This window comes from Lycium ferocissimum, chromosome 8 (genome assembly GCF_029784015.1).
Source record: "Lycium ferocissimum isolate CSIRO_LF1 chromosome 8, AGI_CSIRO_Lferr_CH_V1, whole genome shotgun sequence".
NCBI lineage: Eukaryota > Viridiplantae > Streptophyta > Magnoliopsida > Solanales > Solanaceae > Lycium > Lycium ferocissimum.
Window position 1 is genome coordinate 59,276,022 of NC_081349.1, and position 7,094 is coordinate 59,283,115.

The 7,094-nt window shown below is 36.3% G+C and overlaps 1 long non-coding RNA gene across 1 annotated transcript; it reads right to left on the reverse strand.

Annotated features, from left to right (window-relative positions):
• Window positions 1–2,364: 2,364 nt before the first annotated feature.
• Window positions 2,365–5,884, reverse strand: LOC132068785 (uncharacterized). The gene is made up of 4 exons (XR_009417504.1): window positions 5,617–5,884; window positions 4,769–4,850; window positions 4,075–4,201; window positions 2,365–3,911 (listed from the first exon to the last, which is right to left on the reverse strand). It is a non-coding gene; the product is annotated as an uncharacterized LOC132068785 (long non-coding RNA).
• Between the last annotated feature and the right edge of the window lie 1,210 nt (window positions 5,885–7,094).

Consider the following 7,094-nt stretch of genomic DNA (forward strand, 5'->3'; position numbering starts at 1 on the left):
GATACTCTTAAATTCAAACTAGAACAATTCATGATCTAATGAAAATTGGGCAGCATTTCCCCTATTTCGTCAACTTCCACCATATTACAAAACAACTCCCAAACATCCATAATACACTCACAATATCATAACCAAGCAATCACATTCCATTAAACCTCCAAAATCTATCCTTGTGTTCAACTTATACCAACAACTCCACACCCCTTTTAGCACATTTTCATACAATGCTTCCTTACCACTATTACTACCTTCCATAACAAGATTATATCCATATTATACTAAGAATCATGACTCAAGTTAGCTTACTACTCAAAAACAACATAAAAACTACATTTAGACATCATTTTCCACTTTCTTCTTCTACCCAAGTTTTGCTACAACCAAGCATTCTCAATAACATGGAATAAGCATGGAAACTAACCTTTTTATCTCATAGGAACAAGTTTTGGAGCAGCTATCAACTTGTGCAAAAACCCTAGCTACAATGCCCAAGTATTTCTTGAAATCCACCAACCCTAGAAAGTCTTCTAACACATGAACACTTGATTCTTGCTATTTGATCTTTGTAATCTCTTGGGTTTGAGTAAAATATGTTTGGAGAAGGGTTTTGGAGCTTTAGAGAGTTTGGAAGAAATGTGGGAAATGAAAAATGAGCAAGGGTCGTTCCTCCTTATAAAATAAAAAATCTGACCGACCCGATTATACAGCCTATTATACAGGCCGTATAATTTATACGGTCCGTATAATTGGATCATATAATCCCACCAGGGAACACCCCTCTCTAGAAGAAACCTACAGACAGTTATACGGATCGTATAATTTATACGGTCCGTACAAATGGCCGTACAACTGGAAAATTTCGATTTTCATTCTCGTCGACTGGTTTGACTTCCAATCCTCGTGGAACCTTCTTGGAACTTATGTAACGCTTCATTAACCATCCAATAGGCCTTCTAGCAGCCCCTCAAGATATTACTAAATAAATATTAGCTCAATTATAGGAGAAACCTTCCGAACACGACTCACATTTCACTTCCTTCAACAAACTAAACTTCACATATTCGTATGACTCGAAATCTTATAGCATGCACCTTAAGCTATCTAATACTTCCCTTAATCTCATAAGGATTTCATAATCATTCTAAGCTCACAATAGCCTATCCACAAGGCAACACATCCAGAAATTCCGAGGTGTAACAAATATGCATGCCCGTAGCATATCCTCAAGCGTCTGGATGGTACGCTTAACTTGCCCATCAGTCTGTGGGTGAAATGTCGTGCTAAGACTCACCTGAGTCCCCAAACCTTATTGGAAATTTTTCCAGAAATTGGCTGTGAATTGAGTCCCTCTATCGAAGGTAATAAATACTGGAACACCGTGAAGGCGTACTATCTCTTTAACATAAAGCTTTGCATAATCTTCTGCTATATATGTAGTTCTGACCGGTAAGAAATGAGTTGACTTCGTGAGTCTATCTACAATCACCCATATAGAATCATACTTACGTCGAGAACAGGGTAAGCCTGTAATGAAATCCATGTTAATTACTTACCATTTCCAAGTCGGAATTTCCATAGCTTGCAACAATCCACCGGGCTTTTGGTGTTCAATTTTCACTTGTTGACAATTAAGACATTGGGCCATAAATTTCGCTATATCTTTCTTCATCCCATTCCACCAATATACGGATTTAAGATCATGATATATTTTCGTCGCTCTGGGGTTAACGGAATAACGGGAATAATGGGCTTCTTCCAAAATCTGTTGACGTAACCCTGCGACATCGGGAACACACAACCTGCCTCGACATTGGAGAACTCCATCTCCCAAAATCTCAAAGGATGACTTCTTCTTCTGAGGGAGTGTATTTCTGTAATGAACTAGCATGGGATCCTCATACTGGCGCTCTTTCACTTCAACCACTAGTGACGAGACCGCCGAATTTTGAATGGTAGCTCCCATATTACCTGAGTCCATTACCCGAACTCCTAGGCTAGCTAATTCTTTGGAGCTCACGAGCTAACTCTCTTTTCTCACTACAAAAAAAAGGTGCAATTTGCGAAGGTTCACGACCTCCGCTATATACTGTCATAGAGGTTGGGAAAACCCCCACAGTTAATGTTGTCACAATCAATTTGCGGCAGCTTACTGTGGGGATTTTCCCAACCTCTGCGGCAGCATACAGCGGAGGTCGTGAACCTCCTCAAATTGCACTTCCAACCTCCGCAATTAACTTTCAACCTATGGAACATTTTGGGCGCAATAGAGGTCACAAACCCCCAGAATTTACTATACTTATTTGGGTTTTAACCCCCACTACTTTTATTAGATTCTGCAATTGATATATTTATTACCAAAAACAATTTTTCGAATTTTTTTCTAATATAAATCTGAATACATTGAACACTTAAACCTGAATATCAAAATAGAGAAATATTAACATTCCACTAAACCACACAAAATATTAACAAATTGAACGCCAAAAAAAATGTCAATGATCTAATTAGCACCAATACAAAATCATTTCAAAATGAAAAGATACAGCTCGAGCTAGAAGATTCTTGCATCCATGGGTAAAGCGGATCACTAGCAGCATCACTTGGCTGCAAAAAAGGAATTGGGAAAATTGGATAATGTCAGTTCTAATATGACTAATGTCAGTCCTACTAGGTGTAACATTTAACCAATCCAATCATGAACGACATTTTATACATGCTAGTTAGGACACATTGAACAAAGCACAGCAATTCTATTACTTTCAAATCATTTTTTGACAACAATGAAAGTCATAGATCATGCTCAAACTTGATATATATTCTTAGGCAGAAGTTCATGTCATGGTTTCCATAGTTCTTAAGTTACTCCAAAACTAATAACCAAAAAATTGAAATAGTAGGACTAAATAGAAGGGCACTAATAGAGAGATTGGGATGGACTCAAATAAATACTCATCTCTTTTCCACATGAGTACATGAACAAAGCATTCAGGTTTCTAGTTATCTCAAAATTTTGTAACCACAAGCTCTTAAAAGGTTCACAACAAACTCAACCAAATCCCATCTAACTTAAGCCTCTTTCCAAATGAAACAAGAAAACCTCAGCAAACTTATCCTGAGCAAGCCACCGACAGTGTTTTAGGATCTTTAAACAATGATGTAATGGTTGATACTAAGCTTTAATGAATCATCTTATGAACCAAATTATTCTTAAACCCAACAGTCCCCTTAAAAATAAGAATACCATCTCAAAACTTTACAAGTAAAGACTGTTGTGAGAGAAGGTAGAGGAAACTGAGTTAGTAGACACAGTGAATGAAACTAAACTCTAGTAACGTGAAAATGAAAAGTAATGAAAATTAAGACAACACAAACACAACTGCCTTGTTTAGGCAAAAAATTATCTTTCCGTAAGTACCATCTTATAATGAAGAGATGTCTACTTGACACTCAAGTGCTACTTGAGAACTTGTTCCGTGCTTATTTCAAGTAAATCTACTGTTGGATGTTGTGAGGTGTACGTACACTTGATGTTGGTTCAAATGGTTAGATTGATCACCTCTTAAGGCATGACTTGACATATTTCACAATTTATCTTGTAAAAAAGAACACTTCCCACATGATACAAAAGGAGTTTAAAAGTTATAGCTTTCTATAACTGCAACTAAGTGTGTGCTTGCTCAAGCACACATGCAAAAACTTGGTGACATGGCAAATACTATACCCAAAAAAGAAATACAAGCAAGCCAGTGTATTTAGCAATTCATATACTATTAAAACAAAAATCCCAATACCAATGTTTTCAAATAAAGAGAAATAATAAAAGTAACAGATACAGAGCAAGCTATTATATTTTCCCATGGAGATATCAATTGCAATAATGGTGTCATTGTCCCCAAAAGCATGCCTCCAAACTGCACATAACAAGAGATAAAATAAAGTCAACAATAAACTTCTTCCACAAGATGCACCTAAATAAACAAGTATTAACGTCACTAAATTTGATAATTTAGCATCCAATTGACTGTAACAAGCATGGAATTTATGTGAACAGATAACAATAAACAGTCAACTCACAAATCTCCCCATGGTGAAGTGAAGCGAAACAATGACACTCTCTTCCATGGATACCACAACACGCTTCCTACCAGCCTTCTGAGTTTGAAAAACTGCATTCTTCACTTTTCCAATGTACTGTTGATGCCTACAACAATTAAGCAAGGAAAAATTACATCCAAATACCATTCGATCATCTAGCTTACAAAATATGTACAAAATGTATAGGTAGTGTATAGTTTATACCATATATACATATACTATATGTACCTATACATATAATATTCATACTTGTACATATAATATTCATACCTGTACATATAATATAAATTCAATCCAATACATACATTATGCAACTTTTAAAGTTAAAATTTTCCAATGTAATGTTGATGCCTACATAAAATGTGTTCAACAATTAACCAATCAATCAACCAATGACGCTTCAATCTCAAACTAACTGAGGCTGGACTGGTCATGATGTACCACTGTATCGGAACAATGCCATGCCAGCACCTAAAAACTAACTATAGATTAGACTCTAATCATTAGAGTGTAGACACATTAACTAACATCCAAGGGCATCGAACGAGAAACTTACCCTCATTTGCAGTTATATACTTATATTTGCTAATCTTTGAATACACAGAGTTGAGCAAAGAGTATCTTCAGCATAAACAAAAAGCACCTAAACCACGGCGTAAGTTAGGGTGTATACCTTCAGGATAAAGCATAAAACAGTGAAATTACTGTGATCAGCAACTCCCGAAAATGCAAAAAGCTAAATCTGAATTGCACGACTGCAAAGCACAGAAAATCCCATTAGAAGCATAGAGAAACTACTTCCGTAAAATCCTATAATCTTAATCCCTACGAATCGTTGTTATTATCGTAATTTAATAGACTACATACAATCATGTTAGTCAATCGAACAACTCAAAACCTAAAATCAAATGTTTCCAAAATTGCTAAAGAACAAGTACAGAGAATACTCAAATCGTTTGAACTACTGGTAAGAGCATATCGTGCAGACGCTTTACACACACAAATTTACACAAATTTCTTGGTGACACACATTAATATTCACCTGAAATAACAAATCTAGCAGATATCAAAGCTACAAATTTCGTATCCGCGGAAGAAAAAAAAAATCACAAATTATAAAAATATCTAAGTGCTCTATAATTTTGAAGATTTTCGTTGAATTCTCTATTAACACAAAAAGAGCTCAAATTACGGTAATTGCTTTGAAAATTTTCAAATTTTTGTTTGAAATCGTTATTACGCAATTGCTCTATACGCTAGGATAGCTCAAAATACAAAAAAATAATAATTATATACCGTCTAAGAGTGATGAAGAGATTAAGCTTTATTCGTTATTAAGAGTGATGAACCCTAATTTTAGGTATGAAGCATACCACATCTGCAAAAACACTATTTTCAATTTCACAATTTCAAAATGATAATATTCCACAATTTCAATATCAAAATCAATCAACATCTTCACCATATAATAACGAAAATAATAGAATTTAAGCAAGGAGAAATCAAACCTAACAACCTTACCATAGAAGAAAATGAAGGAGAAATGAAGAGAGCAAATATTTCTACATTTTTTTAGCTACTAAGCACGGAGAATGAAGGTCGGAAGTTTCTAGAGGAAATTGGGAGATATTAGTGCTTTTTTAAAGGGTTGGGATTATAAACCTCGGGCTATTGTAGCGTTTTGTTTAGGCTTGTGGAGGTTATAAAGCTCCGTTAAATTTTTACTAATTTGGTACGTATTTTTTAGGGTTGGGGAGGTTATAAAGCTCCATTAATTACCTAATTTTGTGGGGGAGTTAATAACCTCCGTAAATTGATGCAAATGGCAGAGGTTATCAATATCCTCTGTTAAATAACCTCCGCAATTTACCACCTTTTTTTTAGTGTCTCTGGCTGAACATCACATAAACTTCCCAAGGATCTACGGCTAAAAGCATCGGCCACAACATTTGCTTTCCCAGGATGATATAGGATGTTAACATCGTAATCTTTCAACAACTCCAACCATTGCCGTTGTTGTAAATTCAATTCCTTCTACTTGAAAATATACTGGAGGCTCTTTTGATCCGTATAAATATTAACATGGACGCCATACAAATAATGTATCCACATCTTCAATGCATGAATCACTGTAGCCAATTCAAGGTCATGGGTTGGATAATTATTCTCATGTTTGCACAACTGCCTTGAGGCGTAGGCAATCACGTTACCATGCTGCATCAATACAAATCCTAATCCAATGCCCGAAGCATCACAATAGACAACATAGCCTTCTGGTCCTTCTGGAAGTGTCAGGACTGGGGCAGAAGTTAACCTATTCTTTAGCTCTTGGAAACTACGTTCACAAGCATCCGTCCATTGAAATTTAGCTAATTTCTGGGTCAACTTCGTGAGTGGTGCAAAGATAGAAGAAAAGCTTTCTACAAACCTCCTGTAATAATCTGCTAAGCCCAGAAAACTACGAACCTCCGTAGGTGTTGTAGGCCTCGGCCAAGTCTTCACGGCCTCAATCTTTTGGGTATCCACCCGAATACCATCAGCTGAAATAACATGCCCCCAAAAGGCCACCGAATTCAACCAGAATTCACACTTAGAAAATTTGGCGAATAACTCTTCCGTCTGGAGAACCTTAAGGACGGTACGCAGATGATCCGCGTGTTCTACTTCGGATCGGGAATATATCAAGATATCATCAATGAACATGATCACAAACAAATCTAGGAAAGGCCTGAACACCTGGTTCATCAAATATATCCAAATATACTGTCGACGCATTAGTTAGCCCACCCGGAACTCAAAATGGGCATATCTTGTTCTGAAAGCTGTCTTAGGAATATCCTTCTCCCTAACTCTCACCTGATGGTACCCGAATCACAAATCTATTTTTGAAAACAATTTGGCGCCTTGTAATTGGTCAAATAAGTCATCAATTCTTGGAAGCGGATATTTATTCTTGATTGTCACCTAATTCAGTTGCCGATAGTCAATGCACATTCGCA